The sequence below is a fragment of the Panthera onca genome, chromosome B4 (genome assembly GCF_046562875.1).
Source record: "Panthera onca isolate mPanOnc1 chromosome B4, mPanOnc1 haplotype 2, whole genome shotgun sequence".
Classification (NCBI taxonomy): domain Eukaryota; kingdom Metazoa; phylum Chordata; class Mammalia; order Carnivora; family Felidae; genus Panthera; species Panthera onca.
Window position 1 is genome coordinate 27,014,334 of NC_138345.1, and position 21,476 is coordinate 27,035,809.

The 21,476-nt window shown below is 39.7% G+C and overlaps 1 pseudogene; it reads left to right on the forward strand.

The window, feature by feature from the left end:
- LOC132695418 (E3 UFM1-protein ligase 1 pseudogene) overlaps positions 1-4,673 on the forward strand; it is a 29,061-nt pseudogene extending 24,388 nt beyond the window's left edge.
- The last annotated feature ends 16,803 nt before the right edge of the window (positions 4,674-21,476 follow it).

Below are 21,476 nucleotides of genomic sequence, written 5' to 3' on the forward strand. Positions count from 1 at the left end.
TGAGCGTCCAACTCTTGATTTCGACTTGGGTCGTGATCCCAGGTCATGGGATTGAGCCCTGTGTTGGGCTCTATGCTGAGTGTGGAGCCTGCTTAAGATTCTCTCTCTCCCTCTGCTCCTCTGCCCCCCACTCATGCGTGCTCTCTCTCTCTCAAAATAAAAGAATAATAATAATAATAATAATAATAATAATAATAATAAACCCCTCCCAAATGGTTTCTCATTACTCTGAAGATAAAATCCAAACTCCTTACCTTGACTTTCAAAACTCTATGTAATCAGGTCCCTGTCTACCCATATTACCCAGGGCCACATCACACAACTCCAGGAGTCATAGTTCCCACACAACAGAATCATTTATGCAGAAACACTTATCTGTGCTACTTTCAGTACATCTTGATATATCATCAGGCATCCTTGCTGTTTGGTCACCTGCAGAGGCAGATGGACTCCGCTCACCCAAAGTTAGGTTCAGATGTCCAGCCACATGATGTCACCCACACATCCTCAGAAGGTAGAACAAGATTTATTACTTACCTTATATGAGATCTTTGAGGAGAGGAGGGCAGCGCCCCCCCCCCCCCCCCCCCGCCCCAAGCAGGTCTGCAGTGGCTTTCATAGACCAAGGAAATGAGATTGGCCTGGGTTTTTTTTCTTATTGTGGATTGGGGGTAGGGCTGCAGTGGCTAGGAAAGGGGCATGCCTTGTTTGAGTCTCCTTCCAGCATTAAAGGAGGAAGTGCTGAACTTTTCTCATCAACTTGTCCAGATATGGAACCCAAAGTGAAGAAGAGGGCATGAGGCTTAACAGCAATCAAATATCAAATATCAAATATCAAAAATCCATCAGAACTATACTCTTCCAGCTTTTTGTTCCTCAAGAGGTCTTGACTCTTTTTGGCCTTTTGCTCTTGCATATAATTTTAAGGATCATCTCAAATCCCATAATAAGCCCTGTGAAGATTTTTATCAGAATTGCCCTGAATCTGTATATAAGTTGGGGGAATCACTGACATCTTTAGGATATTGAGCCCTTGCATCAAAGAACAGTGTGTATCTATTTAAGTGTTCTTTAATATTTCAATAAAAATAAATGATTTTCTCTGTTCAAGGTTTTTATAATATTTAGTCATATATATGTTACATTTTTTGCTGCTTTTATAAAACTGTTTTATATGAGGGGCACCTAGGTGGCTCAGTTGGTTAAGTGTCTGACTTTGGCTCTGGTCATGATCTCGCTGTTTGTAGGTTCGAGCCCCATGTTGGGTTCTGTGCTGACAGCTCAGAGCCTAAAGCCTGCTTCAGATTCTGTCTCTCTCTCTGTCCTTCTCCTGCTCATACTGTCCCTCTCTGCCTCTCAAAAAAATGAATAAATGTTAAAAAAATTTAAAAACATTGTTTTATATGAAATTGTATTCCCAACTGATTGGGAATCAGTTGGAATCTTACTTGATTACCTTATCAAGTAAGATAGTGCTCCTTATCAGGTGAAGGAAGTTCCATTGTATTCCTAGTTTGCCAAGAATTTTTATCAAGGATAGGTATGAACTTAATCAAAACTGTTTTTTAAGTTTGTTTATTTTGAGGGAGGAGTAGGGGCGGGAAGAGAGATAGGGAGAGAAAGAATCCCAAGCAGGCTCTATGCTGACAGCATAGACGCAAGGGAGCACCGATGTAAGGCTCAGCCTCAAGAACCATGAGATCATGACCTGAGCCAAGATCAAGACTTGGATGTTTAACCAACTGAGCCACGCAGGTGCCCCTCAAAACAGTTTTTTGGCTGTTAGTATGCCTTGTACTTTTTTGTCAAAAGCCAGACATAATGTACTGAGTGAAAGGAACTCTGGTAAATAGTCCTTTAGTAATGTAGTGATAAAGTATAGAAGGAGGGAAAGTGTTGGAGAGTGTTATGATTAAGTCTCTTTTAGTAAACCTGTGGCCCTGGACTGTGAACTTCACAAGTGCTTCTCAGATTTCCCTTCCCACTTTAGATGACACAAGATGGCTTGGGAAGGCTAGAGTTGTGTATTTCCCATCTTTACATGGAATGCTATAGGAGGGCTCAATTTGGATATTTCTCTTGTCTCACATAGAAGGTTAGGGCCAGGTGGAGTTGGATATTTCCCTTCCCTCAGGTCGGTTATGTTCAGATAAAATCTCCAACAGGTTAGCCTTTGTTAAAATGGTTTCTTTTGGGGGCAGGGCTTATTATGAACAACAGAATGCTCTGGTGTATTTCAAAATACACCAGAAAAATGGGATTCTTTCTCTCCCTATCTCCCTTCCCTTATCCCTGTCAGAAACAGGAGGGTTTTTTCCTTTGATATTCCCTACAAGAACCTGTAGAGTTTCCTGGAGGTTAAAAAATCACCAAGATGTGAGGGGCTTCTTCGATGACTGGATTCCTATGGAGTTTTAAATTCTCAGTTTTGTCCACATTGAGGCTCCAGCAATTTGTCAATTATAGTTTAGATTTTTAATTCAGAATGGATCATAGACCTAAATGTAAAACATGAAAGTATAAAACTTCTAGACGAAAGCATATAAGAAAATCTTTGTGACCTTGAATAAGGAAAAGAGTTCTTAGACATGACAACAAAAACATTATCCATAGGAAAATAGGATAAGTCAGACTTTATCAAAATTGAAAACTATGCCATTAAGAGGAAGAAAAGACAAGCCACGGACTGGGAGAAAATATTTGTAAATCACATATCTGACAGATAAATAGTATCCAGAATATGTATACTCTCAAAACTCAGCAATAAGAAAACAACTCAAAAAACAAGTTGGCAAAAGATTTGAATGGATATTTCATCAAAGAAAGTATACAGTTAGCAAATAAGATGTTCAGCATCCTTAGTCTTTAGGAAAATGCAAAGTTAAAAACACATTGGATATCACTACTCATTAATTAGAATGGTTTATTTTTTAGGCTGACGTGTGGGCAGTTCTTTGGTGGCTGGGTAAGTAGGGAAAGGACACCTGTGGTGGTTGGCAGCTGACTTCCAGTGGGCACAGCTCACCACAGTTATGCAGAGGTTGTCAGAGTGGAACTGCATTGAGATTGTAAATAAATTGATTGCTCAGAAAGAGCTGGAAGTAGTTTGCACACTCGATGGAAAGGAATATATTATTCCAGCTCAAATTAGCAAAGAAATGAGAGATGAGCTATGTGTCTGAGGCTGTTGAGTAAGCGTTGATCTGCAACAGGTAATCAATGTGGATCTGATTCTTGCTGAAAATAGAATTGGTGACATTGTTAAATCAGAAAAGCACGTTCAGCTCGTATTGGGATAACTGATAGATGAGAACTATTTGTATCTGTTATAGGAGGTAAATGACAAATTGCAAGAAAGTGATCAAGTCACCATATCCCAACTGTGTAAAACCTATGATCTTTTGGAAACTTTCTGACACAGGCAGTAACTCAAAGACTAGATAGACTTATTAATGGCCACATGGCTCTCTTAATAACAGAGGAGCAATATTTACTGAAGCTTTTATAGCTTGACATAAAGCACGCATCGTGGACTGTTCACTGCTATTACCCAGCCTACAGCAGTGAATTCTCTGATTTTAAAATCCGGATGTCAAGAGCAGCTACTTTACTCTGTGTTTGAGGAACTTGTTAACAATGGGTGTTTATGGGGCTCTGTGGTTGGTGGAAGACAGGACAACGCAGTGTTCATTCCTGACATTCACTCCAGAACACATCAGGCAGAATGGCTATCTAGAATTTGATGCTTTGTCCAGACTTGGAATCCCAGATGCTGTGACCTACATAAAGAAAAGATAGAAGACCTACACAAGTCTTGTCTTCGAAAGCAGCTGTGTGGCCAGTGATTTGCAGATCACATGGAAGCATCGGTAGAGGAAGCCATTAGCTCTGGAACATGGTTGATATTGTACCCCTGTTTCTCAGTTCTTTATCAGTTGAGGATGCTGTGCTATTGCTTCAACAGGGTGATGAGAGCATTCTGCAAGCAGGTTTCAGCTGTAGTCTTTAGTGACACCATTGTAGTCAGTGGAAAATTTCTGAATAACTGCATAGAACTATTCAGTGAGCTGATGCACCAGGAAGCTGAAAAGGAACTGAAAAATAATCTGTTCACTTAATCACTGAAGAAGATCTGAAACAAGTCTCCATTTTAGAATGCATTAATACAAGTACAAAGGATGAAAAAAGATGAAGGAAAGAGAAAAGCAACAGAGGGGAATGGAAGTGTGAGAGGAGGTAGCAGCAATGCCAGAAAGTACACAATTTTAAAAATCAAGAAGAAAGCAAGAAAAGATGATAGTGATGATGAGTCATCTCACACTGGCAAGAAGAAACCAGAGATCACTTTTATGTTCCAACATGAGATTGAAGATTAAAAAAAAATTTTTTTTTAATCTTTATTTTTGAGAGAGAAAGAGACAGAGGGCAAGCAGGGGAGGGACAGAGAGAGAGGGAGACACAGAATCCAAAGCAGGCTCCAGGCTCTGAGCTGTCAGCACAGAGCCTGATGTGGGTCTTGAGACCACAGACCATGAGATCATGACCTGAGCTGAAGTCAGAAGCTTAACTGACGGAGCCACCCAGGCGCCCCTCTTCCTGTTCTCTTTTTTTTGGGAGTGAATTCCTTCATCTTGTCATTTTGGAAGAAGAAGAAAATTAATAAAATTAAAAATTAAAATTAAAAAAATTAAAAATAAAACAAAATCAAATAAAGGAAGCTAGATCCAAGGTGTGTTTCAGTTTGCTTATTGAAAGAAGCTTGATAAAATAGAGAAAAAAGGGAAAGGAAAAAAAAAGGTAAGAAAGAATTTTATAAATTAAAAAATTTATATAAGGAAACAGGATAAAGCAAAATAAAATATAAAATTAAAAATAAAGTAAAAAAATAAAAATAAAATTTTCTTTCTCTATCCAAGAAAGAGAAAGAAAAAATAAAACAATTTAAGCAAAAACAGAAGCAAAGAAAACGAACTGATAAATAAACCAGAAAACAGAATGAAACCCGAATGAAGTTACATCCAGTTTCCGCTAGAACTGAAACTATGAAGCACTCTATACTCCCTATATTAAGCAGGTGGAAGTATTTGTGTTGGTCTTCTTGGGGGTGTACTTGGAGGGTGCAGTTGGGCAGGATGTAATGGCTCCGTTATCCACTAGGTGGCGCTGATTAGCTTACTGGGGTGGATCCGTGTGCGTGCGCACATGCACCCGTAAGGGAGAGGTGAGAATAGCTTCATCCAGCTCCCTAGTCTTTGGTGCAAGAATTTCGCACTCTTACCCACCGTTGGTCAAGCACCCCTCCTTTGTCTCAGGCCTCTGTCCACTACCCACCTCTCCCCTGTGTGTGGCCCAAGTTGTCTGCCTGACAAGCAGCACCTCCCTCCAGAGTTTTATCTCACATAGGGTTGTGTTTCAAAAACCCCACACTTCAGAGACCCCTGTGGCTTGGACCTGTGCCAGCTCTCTGGGGGAGGGTCTCGCTGAGCAATGGCCAGGTGCTGGCTTGCCCCAGAAAACGTTTGTGCAATTGTGCAGCGGCAGAGGTTCAGACATTATGGCAAATCACAACACACAGAAGGTGCCAGGTTTTGCTGCACTTTGACATCTTTGTCCCAATACCTGCAAATAGCTGCTCTCTGGGGTCTGCTGGGACCTTTGCCTGTGGAGAGGCCATATGGCCTCTATGAAATGCACTCCAAGCAGGGGAACCACTTCTCCCCATGTGGCACATGGACCCCTCATACCCGCTGCCTGCTTCTAGGGATTCATCCTACTTCCTCACCAGAGCACCACCAGGCAATGAGCTCTGGAACTTTAGACTCTGCGCTCCACCGTTTATAGAATCTTGATGGTATTGAAACCCTCTCCTTTCTCCCCATCAATGGTTTTGGGGAGCAGATTTCTTGTCCAATCCCCTGCTAGTGTTTTCACTCTTTCTCTTTCTCTCCAGCTACTTTCAGGGGAGTGCTTTTCTTGCACAATCCCGATGCACCACACTCTCCCCCGTCCTTTTTCTCTCTCTGCCCTCTCGCTGCAAAAACGACTCGCTACCCTCCATGGCTTTTCTCTCTCCAGATTCACCTCTCGGCACTGCATACCTGCCGAGTTCTGTGGCTCGTATTATGCAGATTGTTGCGTTAATCCTCAGATCAATTTCCTCGGTGTTCAAAATGGCCTGATGCTGATCTAGCTGTGTTTTAGGGATGAGACAAGCTCAGGGTCTCCAGACTGCCTCTGCCAACTTTACTCTCTCCTCAAAAATCGTGTATTTTGAAATTAGTAGAGGATGTTTGAATCCTAAAATTGAGAAATTTGCAAAACAAATTTATAACTAAGCTCTTGTTCTTATTTCTGGTATAAAAGTGAACTTTTATGTGGTTGAGGGATTTCAGGGAAGCCTTCATAGGTGCAGAAGAATACCAGAGGAGCCCATACATTGCTGTGCTCTATTCTAAAACAACATGCTAACAAGAGTGAGACAAAAACAATAAAAGCTACTTCTTAATAGGTATAAGTTGCATTATAACATTAGAATAACTAAAAAATATAATACAAGTATTTCTCTTTAACCCAATTTGCATTTCTAAATGTTATTTTTTATAAAAGTGGTCACTCTGGCAATTAATTCTTTGTTGTAGGAGGATTTTTAAACGCGTTGCAACTTTTTTTTTTTTTAAAAGAAAATCCCTATAAGAAAATAGGTATTCTTGTTTTCTAAAGACTATTTATAGTAAAAAGTAACTGAAATAATTCCTTGGAGTAATAATTTCAACCAAATGAGTTTTAAGCAACAATTTATTATATATCAAAAAGAAATTTATTTTGAAAATAATAGTTAAATCTCAAATATCAAAAAATTACAGGGTGGCATTCAACTCTTGATTACGGCTCAGGTTATGATCTCACAATTTGAGGGATCAAGTCCCACATTAAGTACTGACAATGCAGAGGCTGCTTGGGATTCTCTCGCTCCCTCTCTCTCCCTGCGCTCCCCCCTCCAACCCCGGCTTGTGTGGGCGTTCATGCACCCATACTCTGTCTCTATCAAAAAATAAGTAAATAAACATTTTTAATATATTTTTTTAATGTTTATTTATTTTTGGGAGAGACAGAGACAGAATGTGAGTGGGTTAGGGGCATAAAGAGAGGGAGACACAGAATCTGAAGTAGGCCCCAGGCTCTGAGTTGTCAACACACAGCCCGATACGGGGCTCGAACTCACAAGCTGTGAGATCATGACCTGAGCCAAAGTCGGACACTCAACTAACTGAGCCACCCAGGCGCCCTGTAAGTAAACAGTTTTTAAAATTTATTTTAAAAAATTTTGTTAATGTTTTTATTTATTTTTGAGACAGAGAGAGACAGAGCATGGGCAGGGGAGGGGCAGAGAAAGAGGCAGACACAGAATCCAAAGCAGGCTCCAGGCTCCGAGCTGTCAGCACAGAGCCCAACGTGGGGCTTGAACTCACGGACGGTGAGACCATGACCTGAGCCAAAGTCAGACGCTCAACTGACTGAGCCACCCACGTGCCCCTAAATAAACATTTTTAAAAGTACTATCTTATAGTACATAATTTTTATGTGGCATTTAAAACTCTGTGTTTCAAAATGTTTGAATGTAAATTATCAGTCGGCCTCTAATTCTATACAAAGTATTAATACTGAGTGAAAGAAATTAATGTGATTGCTGATTAAGCATTATTGTTAAAGTTGATAGGAATGTAACATAAATTTAAAAATGTTTTTCCATTGGTAATTTTCTGTTAATGTATTTTCATATGGGCAAAAGAAGAAAAATGACAAACTCTCTGTTACCACAAACTCCAATTAGTTTTGTTTATTCAGCTTTCAAAATATTGAACACCCAGCTTAATGTTCTATTCCATCTTTAAGAATCTTATCATTTATGTTTCAGCAGATACCGATTTATCCACATTTGTTTCAATAGACACAATATTAGACAATGAAGCAAATAAAATCAGTCTGACTTTCTTAACTTGTAAGAATAAAAATAGAGACAACCAAGCAAATAAAAAGGAAATCATTCTGTCTTGTTCACATTAATTTTTTCATTTATCAAAATGGTTCTTATTTTTCCACAGTAAATAAAAACAGTTTTTAATTGCTTATTTGTGTGTGTGTGTGTGTGTGTGTGTGTGTGTGTGTGTGTTTTAAAGATTTTATTTTTAAGTAATCTCTACACTCAACGTGGGGCTCAAACTCACAACTCCGAGATTAAGAGTTGCATGCTCCACCAACTGAGCCAGTCAGGTACCCCTAGTTTTTATTGAAAATAAAATTATATATTTGACTTTTTATGTAAAAATCTAATTTCACTAATAAAATAAACGTTTTTAAATGTTTATCTACTATGATCATGATCTATAGATTTAAGAATGTTATTAAAAATAAAGTTGCCTGTTTATTAAATTTTGTGGCACTTTGAAAAAAAGAATGTTTTTTTATTTTAAATGTTAATTTGTTTTGAGAGAGAGAGAGAGAGAGCAGGCAGGGGAGGGGCAGAGAGAGAGGGAGAGAGAGAATCCTAAGCAAGCTCTGTGTTGTCAGCACAGAGCCCGAGTTGGGGCTCCAACTCATTAACCCTGAGATTATGACCTGAGCCAAAATCAAGAGTCAGAAACTTAACTGACTGAGCCACCCAGGTACCCCAAGAATGGTTTATTTTTTAAAAAATCAAAGAATATCCAGTGCGGGCAAAGATTCCTCATCTTTGAGGAATTAGAGAACTAGAACTAGAACTAGCTTTGTTCATAATCACCAAAACCTGAAAACCCGATTACCCTTTAGCTGGTGAGTGGGTAAACAAGTGTATGTACATTCATACAGTGGAATAATACTAAACAATGAGCGACTGATAGATGTAACAACATGTATGAATCTCAAATGCATTTTAACATTTAAAATATTTTGAGAATCTTTAAAATGAATTGCCTAACTGGAATGAATGATAGTAATCATCAAAGATGATGGATTATCAAAAAGATTCCATACTCTATTATTATTCAGTTTGTATGATATTCCAGAGAAGGCAAATCTATCTCAATGGAGAATAAATCAGTGGTTGTAAGTATTTGGTGGCTGGGGGAAGTGTTTCACTACAAAGGAATTTTTTTTGGAGGGGGGGATAGAACTTCTTAGTATCATGGTTATAGTTGTGGATAACACTATACCTATAGGCCTATATATCACAAAGACTGAATTTTACTGTATTGACATTTATGAGAAACTTTAAAAATTACTCATGAAAAAAAATCTGCCCTTAAAGGTTTCTTTGGATCATATGAGTGATATGAATTTGGATTGCAAACCCATACAAGAAGTGATTTATGATTGTGATTTCTCTGGTTACTTTTTTTTTCACCACTACCACCTGGTGTCAAAGTTGAATTAATTTTTTATAGTGAGTTTGTTTCTTGATTGTCTGCATATTGAGGTTATAAACCCTCTCTGAGATTTCAGGTTTATGTAATGGGTTTCCTACTAGACTCTCCATTTAGGTTTTACCTTTGGTATTAGTTGGGGTTCTCCAGGAAAACAGAACCAACAGGATGTGTGTGTGTGTGTGTGTGTGTGTGTGTGTGTGTGTGTGTGAAGGCTTGATGAGTCCAAAATCTGATGCGCTAACCCGGCAGATTGGAGACTCAGGAAAAGATTACCATTCAATTCCAAAGGCAGTCTTCTGAAAAAAGCAGAAAGAGTTGATGTGACAGATGAAGTCTAAAGGCAGTCTAATGGCAGAATTACCTTCTACTTGAGGGAGGTCAACCTCTTGTTTTATTCAGGCCTTCAACTGATTGGATGAGGCCCACCCACATTGTAGAGGCCAATCTGGTTTACCCATAGTCCACTGATGTAAATGTAAATCTCATCCAAAAACGTCCTAACAGAAACATCCACAATAATGATTGACCAAATATCTGGGCAATGTGGTTCAGCCACATTGACATGTAAAATTAACCATTATATCTTCTGTCCCCCAGGCCCATATGGTCATTGAAGCAGAAATTCAAGTCTCTAAGGCTCAGGAAAAACATTCAGGTTAAATGCCTGTTTCCTTATAGATTTTTTTACTTTTGATGAATACTTTCACTCATTTAAAAGAATCCTTAATTTTACCGAGAGTTAAATTTTTCAGTTGAAAGGGCTGTTCAGGCTCTCTACCATATTGCTTGAAACAGAAATTCTTCTTCAATTCCTCTTCTTATTGCTGCCATTTTCCTTACTTCAAAATACCAAACTTGTTTCTATTTAGGAAACTTGCATGAACTGTTTTCTCTGCCTAATATATTCATCTGGAGTTTTGTGGATCTCACGCCTTCTGGTTATCTTTCAGCTTAAATATCACCTCAGAAAGGCCATTCCTGACCACCAAATCTAAGTTATCCACTCAACTGTTTTCACTGTTAGCACATCACCATATATGTATGTATGTATCTATAGACGAGGGTCTGTACTAAGCACTATATGTGCACAGTGGAAGAGGCGGGTGTGTTGGGAGCTTTTTTATGGCTCATGAAAGGCTTTACCGGAGGGGTTCATCCGAGCTGACTATGTAATGATAAGATGGGACACCACAAAACTGGTTCGAAGATAGCAGGAGGAGGAAAGTCTAAAGCAACACTCAGCACTTACCCGATAGAAGGACGGAAATCTGTGAATCACAAGCACAAGCCACATGTATTTACCTTTACATTTTCTAGTAGTCACATTAAAAATTAAAAAGAAACATGGGGCGCCTGGGTGGCTCAGTCGGTTAAGCGTCCGACTTCAGCTCAGGTCACGATCTCACGGTCTGTGAGTTCGAGCCCCGCGTCGGGCTCTGGGCTGATGGCTCAGAGCCTGGAGCCTGCTTCCGATTCTGTGTCTCCCTCTCTCTCTGCCCCTCCCCCATTCATGCTCTGTCTCCCTCTGTCTCAAAAAAAAAAAAAAAAAAAAAAAAAAAAATTAAAAAGAAACATATCAAATTCATTTTCATAATATATTTTTAGCCCAATAGGTCCAAAATATTATCATTTCAACACCTTTTTAAAACATTGAGATATTGTACACTTTTTTTTTTTTTTTACTAGGACCTGAAATCCCGTGTGTGTCTTATCCTTACAGTACATCCCCATTTAGACCGGCCACGTTTCCAGTGCTTCATAACCGTATGTGGTTAGTGGCTGTCCTATTGGACACGTGGATCCAGTGGCACTTCATACCCTCCCGCTAGAAGAAAATACAGACGAGAACAGTGCTTCTCAAACTTCACCTAGTGTAGGACCAATGTTTCTGTTTTTAAAATCTCCAATCTATTTTGGATGGACGCGCTTGTAAAGTAAAATAAAGCACTACCGGAAGGGAAGGGTAAAAATAAAATAAAAACGGAAATGTAAAGTGCAAGCTTAATTTTTAAGTGTCATATTCAGTAGACATAATATCGCATACTCTCACTTTCCATTTCTGTACTTCCTTGCCATGGGCCACAAATACGTAGTTCATAGACTGGCCCGTCTGTGGGGACCCTGGTCTAGAGTGCAGTGGGGCTCGCTTGGCCTCTAACCAATTGTGTTACCTCCTGCATAAAGTGTCTCTCGAGTCTGGGTTGATGTGTTTGGTTTTCGTTTTTTAAGTCTTGTAGACACTCTCTCAAAGGCATTTCCCCCCTCTCAATTTTCTTAGCGTGAACTCCATGAGAGAAGGGTTTCAATTTTCTTTTATTTAAACAAATTTTTTTTAATGTTTATTTATTTTTGAGAGACAGAGACAGAGCAGGAGCGGGGGAGGGGCAGAGAGAGAGAGACACACACACAGAATCCAAAGCAGGCCCCGGGCTCTGAGCTGTCAGCACAGAGCCCAACATGGGGCTTGAACTCATGAGCTGTGAGATCATGATCTGAGCCAAAGTCCGACACTTAACTGACTGAGCCATCCAGGCGCCCCTCAATTTTCTGAATATACAGGTCATCATTTGAGTTTGATCCAAAGTCATGTTTAATGTAGGATTCAGATGTATTGAAAGAATAGTGAGGAAGGCCAGACTGAGGCCTTGCTGAGTTTCTGAAGGATGTCTTCTAGGGAGAGAAGGGGCCAGAGGTGTTGAGGCCAGCCACTGTGACCAGAGACAGAGTTCCCATCCCAGACGGCAATGCTTACTCAACAACTATTTGTTGAGTACCTTCTGTGTGTTATGTACTTTATATAAATTATCACCTCTAATGCTTCCGCTGAAATGAGCTTGAAGATATACCCCTTTTAATATAATTCAGTTCTTTAGTATACCTTGGGATACCTTATTGCTATCATGGGGTTGGTTTTCTCTGTTAGTGCTTAGTGGAATCTCAAGATATGACCTAGCACAACTGTCATTTTATTGGAGGAGAGTGATGCCACGCTCTCAAAGAGCTGACTAAAATTTACAGGTGAAAGAAGGAGAAAAGGATTCCACATGATTCAGCCACTTCTGTCTTACCGATTCCTTTTCTGCGAAGCGGCTTGAGACCATGACGGAGGCCTTTGTCCATAGGAGGTGGAAAGGTTTTCTTGCAGGCCTGATTCTGGCTTTCTAATTGGTAATTCTATTTAAATCACCCCCTACTGAATTTTTTTCATGGAACTGAAATGACAAGAGCTGGCCCTATTTCCTATATGTGTTTAAATGCTGTTTTGCTCTGTTGCCATAGAATGCACAAGAGAAAGATTTTTTATATTTTTGTCTTCGTTGTTGTTTGGCATCAGTCTATTTCATTTCATTTTAAAATAACCACAGCTTTGGGGTGCCTGGGTGGCTCAGCTGGTTAGGCAACTGACTTCGGCTCAGGTCATGATCTCACAGTTTGTGAGTTCGAGCCCCACGTCGGGCTCTGTGCTGACAGCTCAGAGCCTGAAGCCTACTTCAGATTCTGTCTTCCCCTCTCTCTACCCCTGCCCTGCTCACGCTCTGTGTCTCTCTATATATCAAAAATAAATAAACATTAATAAATAAATAAATTAATTAATTAATAAGAAATAAGATAACCACAGCTTTGTTGACCAGAGTCTCAGATTCTTTCAAGGAGGCCAAGAACGGAAAGCTGGAGAGTTAATGCTATCATTGACCTGCAGAGGGAGCTCACTGTTTTTTGTGGGTTTTTTTTGTCCATTGTATTGGTTAACGAAGAAGATTCGAGAGCTGTGTATCTATCACACAGTGTCTTATGAACTATATATTTTTAGAGAGTGAAGGTAGTCTTTACCTACTGCTTCCCTAGGTAACGGATTACCACCCTGGGAGTGGGGGTCGGTACAAAAGGGTTTTAGACAAATGCGCTCCAGAGGCTTTTGGAGTTTCTGAAAGGCTCTAGAAAATCTTTCGAGGAATAGGCCACAAGAAGTCTGGCTTCTCGAGACCTGGGCATTTTGAGGGTCTGTAGGAAGAGCCGTTGCCTTTTTCTTATAGTTTGCCATGTGCCCTTTAAGTTAGTTTTTAAAAATTATACATGTAATACATGCTCACTGTAGACAATTTTGAAAATTGAAAACACATTACAGAAGTAGGAGAAAAAAAGTCACTCATAAGATCCAACCCAGAGCTACCCCCTTGTTAATGTATTTCCTTCCAGTCTCTTTATAGAGAGCCCTGCTGCCTAAAACATTTTAGGCTGAGCAATTTTTACTTGAAAATTCATGAGCATTTTCCCCCTGACATTCATGTCAGGACAACTTCCTGAGCTGGGGAGGGTCAGGGTAGGAATGGCTCGACATCCGCAGAAGGTTCTGCAATTGGAACCCACCCTAACTGAAAATAAAAACCTCTCTCAGTGTCCTGAATTCAGCTGATGATCTGAGGTAAGTGATTTGCTCTCAGGGTGCTATGGCTCAGTTTCCCAGACTGTCCTACCCAGATGTTAAAAGTCCAGTTCTCGATCTTAACGCTGCCTCTGTGATGACAAAGAACAGTTCTGGTCACGATCCTGAGATCCCATGTGCCATGGCAGGCCACACCTCACTTTTGACGCAAGGGATGTTGCGTTGGGAACTGCACATGGGACCCAACCCACCGCGCCTGCTCACGGTACCATGCAACCCGTCTACCCTTGTGTATCTGGAGGACGTAAACAGGGTGGAGACTAGCGCTGGCGCTTGCTAACGTCTCCGGGGAGAACAATGTGAACTTTCAAAAAACAAACTTGTTACCCACTTTTCTCAGGGAGGAGAGATCTCTTTGCCTCGGACACTAGAGGTCAGAAAATAATTGAGCACCATGGTCCCCTCGTGAGAACTGAAATACATGCATAAGCTCCCCAGTCCCGTTACATTTGTGACCTGATGCTTACTAGGCTTCTAGCTGTGAGGGAACGGACCCTTAGCCCACAGCGAGCAGGATGGCTGTTTCTTTATATGACAGATTAATGTACACAGGGAGACAGACGTCAGCAGTGATCAAGCTCCTTGATCCTTTAGCCCAGTTAAATGCTGTAGGGGACTTGACTTTATGGGGCTTCATTCAGTATTTGCTGTGTAAGAAAAAAAAAAAAAAAAAAAAAAAAAAAAATATATATATATATATATATATATATATTTAGTTAAAACCACTTTATATGAATCTTTAATCACTATAGGGAACCCCATTCTTCCCCCCCCAAAAAAAAATCCCAGAAAAGCAATAATCTACTCAGTTATGTTAGTTTAGTTTAGACCAGTGTTTGGGGTTCTCACAAAGTAAAGTTTACGATGACTTAGATGCTTTCTAAATTAATTAAATGAAATCAGCCAATAAATATAAACAAATAGTATTTAAAAATTAGTGTGGGACACAGGCCAAAGGAAAAGGGGAAAAATTTAATAGATTTGTTTTCATCTTCTCGGATTGGTTTCTTGTCGAAATGCTTCCCTGCTTTACTAAATGAGGTCTGCCTAGCATCTCAGCAATTAAGAGTGATAGAATTCATACCAGCCGAAAAGCTAAACTCCATTTTAAGAGAAGCATTTTAATTCCAGGAGAAGAACCCCGATTGTAAAGAGTTGTGGATGCTCTTGATCCATCCACTGCTTTTGTAAGAACTGCTATGAGGTCCTGGATGAGCCAGAAAAGGTTTAAAAAAAAAAAAAGTGTGATGCTCTGAAGAACGTCCTCAGGTTTGCATCCAAACAGGCTGAGGGTGTGTGTGGTTGAAGCCGAAAGGTCTGTCAGCCTCCTTCAGGCTGCCAGTTCAGACTCGGGTGAGTGGGAGATGAAAAATGTGCTTTCAGCAGGAAGCATTTTCTAAACTTCCATTATACAGGGTATTTCCATCCAAACGACACTAACAGTTCACTGCTGAAAAAGTGAGACTAGACATCCTACGGTTTCACTCATATGTGGAATTTGAGAAACTCAACAGATGAACACAGGGGAAGGGAAGGGAAAATAAGACAAAAACAGAGAAGGAGGCAAACCATAAGAGACTCTTAAATACAGAGAACACACTGAGGGTTGCTGGAGGGGGAGGCGGCTAGGGGGTGGGTTAAATGGATGAAGGACATTAAAGATGGCACTTTTTGGGATAGGTACAGGGTGTCATATGTAGGAGATGAATCACTAGGTTCTACTCCTGAAGCCAAGACTGCGCTGAATGTTAACTAACTTGAATTTACATTAAAAAACAAAAACAAAAACAAAACTAAGACTAGAAAATAAAACTGTAGGTGAACAGTTTCTATGTGCCCCAGCCTTTATTCCATTTTAGTGATAGGAATAGGTGCTGTAGACCTTAATTAAAGACGGAGGAACTTAATTAAGAATCGAAATGAGTTGCAGTCAAATAATTACTTGGCCATTTGTTAGCATGCGCGAGCTTATCTATGGATCAGAGATGTCTTACTCTCAGACATAGAACTTTTATACTCTTGCCAAAGAAGGAGATAATGGTATTTATCTATGTCAAAGGCAACTTTATTGTTGTGATCTTTATTTAAAAAAAAAAAAGCATCAGAGGAGTGCATTAGAAGAGGCTGATGTAGGGTACTTCCTTGAATTCAAGGTTGCTCAACCTGAAAGGTGGTGTCAGTCACGTGGTAGGAGTTCAACACACGTTTGTTGACTGTATTTAATGAATTGCTATTGTCTCCCACTGTGGACTGTTTACACCTGGGCCCATTTCCTCTGACGACATAAAGGAAATACCCCTGTGACTCCCCAAGTAATTTCGTGTCTTCTTGGATTGGACCTACGAGAGGCTCGGCTCGGCAGCTGACCCAGGATGACAGCTGCCAAGTCACACAGCTGGAGATGCTGGGGTGGGGGTGATAGGAAAGAACGAGGCTGGCTTGGGTGCTGGGGAAGTGTGGCAACAGGTTAGGCGGGACCAGGAAGCCTCAGAAACAAAGAAGCTTCCTACTGGACAGGCAGATGTCTTCTCTCTCCGACCCCCACCCACCCCATCAGCTGCATCGATATCTTTATCTTCGGAATTACTCTTCCTTTGTTTCAAATTGCATGAGAAATATATGTTCCTTGTAGAAATATGAAGAGTAAGCAAAAACAGTTTTCTATAATCCTGAGATTATAGATCGCTAATATTTCACTGTATAATGCATCCCTGCTTGTTCCTGCAGCTAAATACGCCTGTGTATGAATGATTTTTGTACTAACATACATACGTGTGTGTGTTCACAATATTAGGATATATGCTGTTTCATATGGTTAGCGTTATTAAAATAAAATATTCCCTAGAACACGTGTTTTACTGACCACATAATGTAACAAACATGTGCCATGGTGGCTCTGGAGAACCCACCCAAATTCATGAAGAGAGGACATGGATTTCTCCTCTTAATAGGGAAATTGGCAAGGTTCTGGAAGAACGATTGAGGTAGAAAAACATGGTGGTGGCCATTTATGGAAAATCTGCCCCAGGCAATGTTCACTCCTTAGATGCACTGTCACACCTGATGCATAATCTTACCTGTTTTCCAATTTCCTTTTGTCTTCTATAAAAAGTTAATCAGCAGAACGATGTAAGATTAAACACAGGAGATGAAAATAGAGCAGCCAGGTTTAGACTAAGGAACGGAACCCAGGGAGCTTCCATGCATGCCGTGGCGGTGATTACCAAATTTTCACCGCTGTCATCTCTGCCCATGGCCTTTGGCTTCAACTGTGATGAGTGTCCCAAAAAGTCATTTTTCAAGTTGGAAGGGACAAACCACTAAAATTAAAATCTTTTTCTAAAAAAAAAAAAGAAAGAAAAAGAAATTTAAAAAGAGGGAGGCTCTTTGATTGCTGAGTGACTTTAGGCAAGTCGCTAAATTAATTTTCTGTGCCTGGGTTTCCGTATCTATAAAATGAGGATGATAAAAAGACCTAGCCCATGTAGTTACAATGAAGATTAAAAAGTGCTGGTAAGGCATTTAGAACAATGCCTGGCACACAGTAAACTCTTTCTCTCTTTTTTTTCTTTTAGAGAGAGAGAGAGAGATGTGCTCAGGCGGGGGAGGGGCAGAGGGAAAATCGTTAGCAGGCTCCTCGCTCAGCACAGAGCCCTATGTGGGACTCAATCTCATGACCCTGGGACCGTGACCTGAGCCAGAATCAAGAGTCGGGCGCTCAACTGACTGAGCCATTCAGGCACCCCCATAGTAAACTCTTAATAAGTATGATCTTTTATTACTAGTAGTAGTAGCTGCCAAAGAGGTAGTAATGTAACAATTCTTAATTGTTGGATATTTAGATTTCACTTTTTGGATATTATACATAATTCATGAGAACATCCTTGTAGATAATTTTTGCACACATTGTCTGATTATTTCCTCAAAGTGTGATTGGTAGGTGTGTGTACTTGTAAGCCTTTTGGTATATGTCGCAAACTGTACTCCAGAAAATTTGTTCCAATTCATTTACAGTCAACAGTTTAAAAGAATGTCAATTTACCCACTCCCTTCAGCACTAAGGATTGTCATTTTAAAATCCATATGTGAATGCATTTTTTCTTTACTAGCGAAGCTGAGAATTCTTTCCATATGTTTATAGTAAGTTGTATTGACTCTTTTGTGGGTTGCATCTTTTTCCATGGATTGAATTAAATCTAAGTTTAATCCATTCATATTTACTTATTATTATATTTTAATTCGTATTTTATATATCCCATATTTACTGTGACTTGAAATCTTTATTCCCACCATATTATTTTGTGTTTTCGGCTTACAATATATGTACATGTTATATGTAAATTTGTTTTTACGAGTTTTTCCTGCTTTCTGCTGGAATGATTGAGTTTTCTTAATTCCCTTTCCTATTTTGCTGCTATTGCTTTAGAAGTAACACAATCTATTTCTATTCTTTTAGTGATTACCTTTCAATTTTGAACGTGTACCTCAGTTAACAAAGTCTGTGCTCATTCTTCCTGCCTTCTTGCATCATTCATGGTCCTTGGAATGTTTCACTTTCTCACTCCCCTGACTCTCCTCAATCCAACGTCATTGTTGTCTAGTACTTTGTTCCACTCTCTATGCCTCTTTCCTAAAATCTGTCTTTGTTTTTTATACAGCTGATTCTTGTTTAGGTTTACCTGCATGCTTACCAATATCATTGCTTATCGTTATATCTTACATCATATTCGTTTCTTCTGGGGTTGATTACTTCTTGAAGAAAATCCTTTAGTGATCCGTTCAGTGAGAGTTAATGAAATCACTGCTCTCTGTCTTGGTTTGCCTGAAAATATTTTGAATTCATTCTCACTCTTGAACAGTTTCAATCGATGTAAAAAATTGGGAGTTACATTTTATCAGCATTTTGAAGCTATTATTCCATTGCCTTGTTTTTTATTGTACTATTATAGTGTATCTGCTCTTAGTCTAAAGGATGATCTCACTGGTTGTGTTAAGATTTTCTCTTTGCCTTCTGATTTGTAGTTTTACCATGATGTGTTCAAGTGTGGACTTGTTTTATTTCGCTTAGAATATTTGCACTTATATCTACAGATTCATGGTTTTTTTTTTATGAATTCTGGAAAATATTCAGCCTTTCTCTCAATGAATATGGTTCTTCTCAGTCTCTTGCTTCTTTCTGAAACTTCTATTAGATATATTTGGTTGTTTTAATTTTATTCGAATATCTCTTAACTTCTCTTTGATTTTTTCATCATTAAAAAAATATTTTTAATGTTTATTTATGTTTGAAAGAGAGAGAGAGGGACAGAGACAGAGAGAGACAGAGTGTGAGCAGGGGAGGGGCAGAGAGTGAGGGAGACAGAGAATCTGAAGCAGGTTCGAGGCTCCAAGATGCAGCACAGAGCCGAGCACAGTGTTCCAACTCATGAACTGGGAGATCATGACCTGAGCAGAAGTCGCATGCTTAACCGACTGAGCCACCCAGGCACCCCTGATATTTTTCATCTCTCAATCTGTGTATTTGCATAATTTCCTTATATTTGCTTTCCAGTTCACAAATTCTCTGATTGGCTGTGTTTAATCAGATGAAACCTAGCCTCTGAGTTTTTAATTTCAATTACTAGATTTTTATTTCTAAAATTTTTATTTGGTTATTTTTCAGTTTTGATAATGTTTTATTCTTATGTTTTGTTTATGTCAAATATTCTTATTTTTTAATGTATAAGATTATCCAATTACCTAGTGTTCTTGGGTTGTAATACTTTTGCTCATTATGTCTGCTGGCTCTTAACCATAGAAGATTATTTCCTCAAGCATTTTACAAGTTCTAATTGTGAGCTCATCCTCTGAAATATTCTGTAGCCAAGGGGGAGCCTGAGTGGCTCAGTCAGTTAAGTGTCCCGTTAAGTGTCCGTCTTCAGCTCAGGTCATTATCTCATGTGAGTTTGAGCCCCACGTCAGGCTCTGCACTGACAGCTCAGAACCTGGAGTCTGCTTCAGATTCTGTGTCTCCTTCTCTCCCTCTGCCCCTCCCCCACTCATGCTCTGTCTCTCTTTCTCTCTCTCTCTCTCTCTCAAAAATAAATAAACATTAAAAACTTTTTTTTAAATGAAAATATTGTGCAGCCTGAATTCAGTTCCCTGGGGGGTTATTGGCTAGAACAATTTTCGTATTTTTTTTCTTCAGTTGGGTTTTCCTGAACCATGCTGTTAGTGTGAAATAGAATCCAAAAAATCTGCCTGAAGAATAAGTAATGAATTCCCAGGAAGGATTTTGTTTTTCTGATTGCCAGGGCAGTAAGGGACACACAAGCTTTACACACTCCCCCCCAACCTCCCTCCTTCTCCTTCCCTCCTCGCCCCCATACCCCCATCTCTGTGATCTTGTGTGGATATTTATCTAGTTTAATCTTTTATTGAGGGTGTTGTTCTTTAAGGGCCCCCACTTGCTATAAGAGTCTTGATCTTCCTTACTCTTATGGGACCAAAACTCTGCCTCCTGTTTTGGCAGGAGTATTGAAATTCAAGCCTCGAGTTTATGGAGATTGACAACTCTTCCTCTGGGGAAGTCACAGCGTCAGCTCACATGCTCACTGCTTTGGTTCTATTTATTTACTCTTTATTTCTGACTTCTGGGATTTCCTTTACTTTTTTTTCAAGCTGCATTTAAAATCATATTTGTCCTATTTTATCTTGCATTACCAAATATTTTAAATGGCTTGGTTTCTAAACCATTTCATTAAAAATGGAAGTCCCCTCATTTACTGTTCAGTTGCAGCTGATAGAACTTTATCTGTTGGATGTAACTGGAGCTTGAAGAACCACCTGTGCATGCCCTCCAAAGACCAGAAAGCCTGAATTCACATGCCGTCTTTTGGAATTTTTATGATGAAGAGGGCCCTTAACACGGCACGGAGAGCAAATCACGTACTCTGGAGTTGTACAACGTGGTAGCCTTGAATGAAGATCAAAAGGTGCCACTCAGGACTTTCTGTGGTGCTAAGTTGCTAGGAGGAAGGAAAAAGCAGTGACAAGACAGACTCTTCTGAGCTCCAGCTCTTTGAAAGGAGTGCTATCCTTCTGGAAACCGATTCCTGTGAGGAAACTGTGCAAATCCAAGGTGTCCCTAGGCCTTGGACAGGGGAGCTTATATAATCTGCCTGGTGAAGGACACTGCTTGATAAATGCAGGTACAGGACACTCACCTGGTCAGGAGTTGCTCTAACAGGTCTCATTAGTCCTGGCTCTGACTCTGAGTACAAAGGGTTCCATTGCAGAGAAAGGTCTGTCATTAATCTGTCATGCTGTTGTTATACATTTGACCCACATATTTGTTATATACGTTTGAACAACATGGAGGTTAGGGACACTGACCACAGTCACTGTTGAAAATCCGTGTGTAACTTTTGACTCCCCCCAAACTTAAGTACCAGTAGCCTACTGTCGACCAGAAGTCTTTCTGAGAACATAAACAGCTGATTAACACATATATTTATGTTATCCGTATTATATACGGTTTTCTTATAACAAAGCGATCTAGAGAAGTAAAACGTTATTAAGGAAATTACAAGGAAGAGAAAATATATTTTCAGTACTGCACTGCATTTATTGAAATCCATGTATGAGCA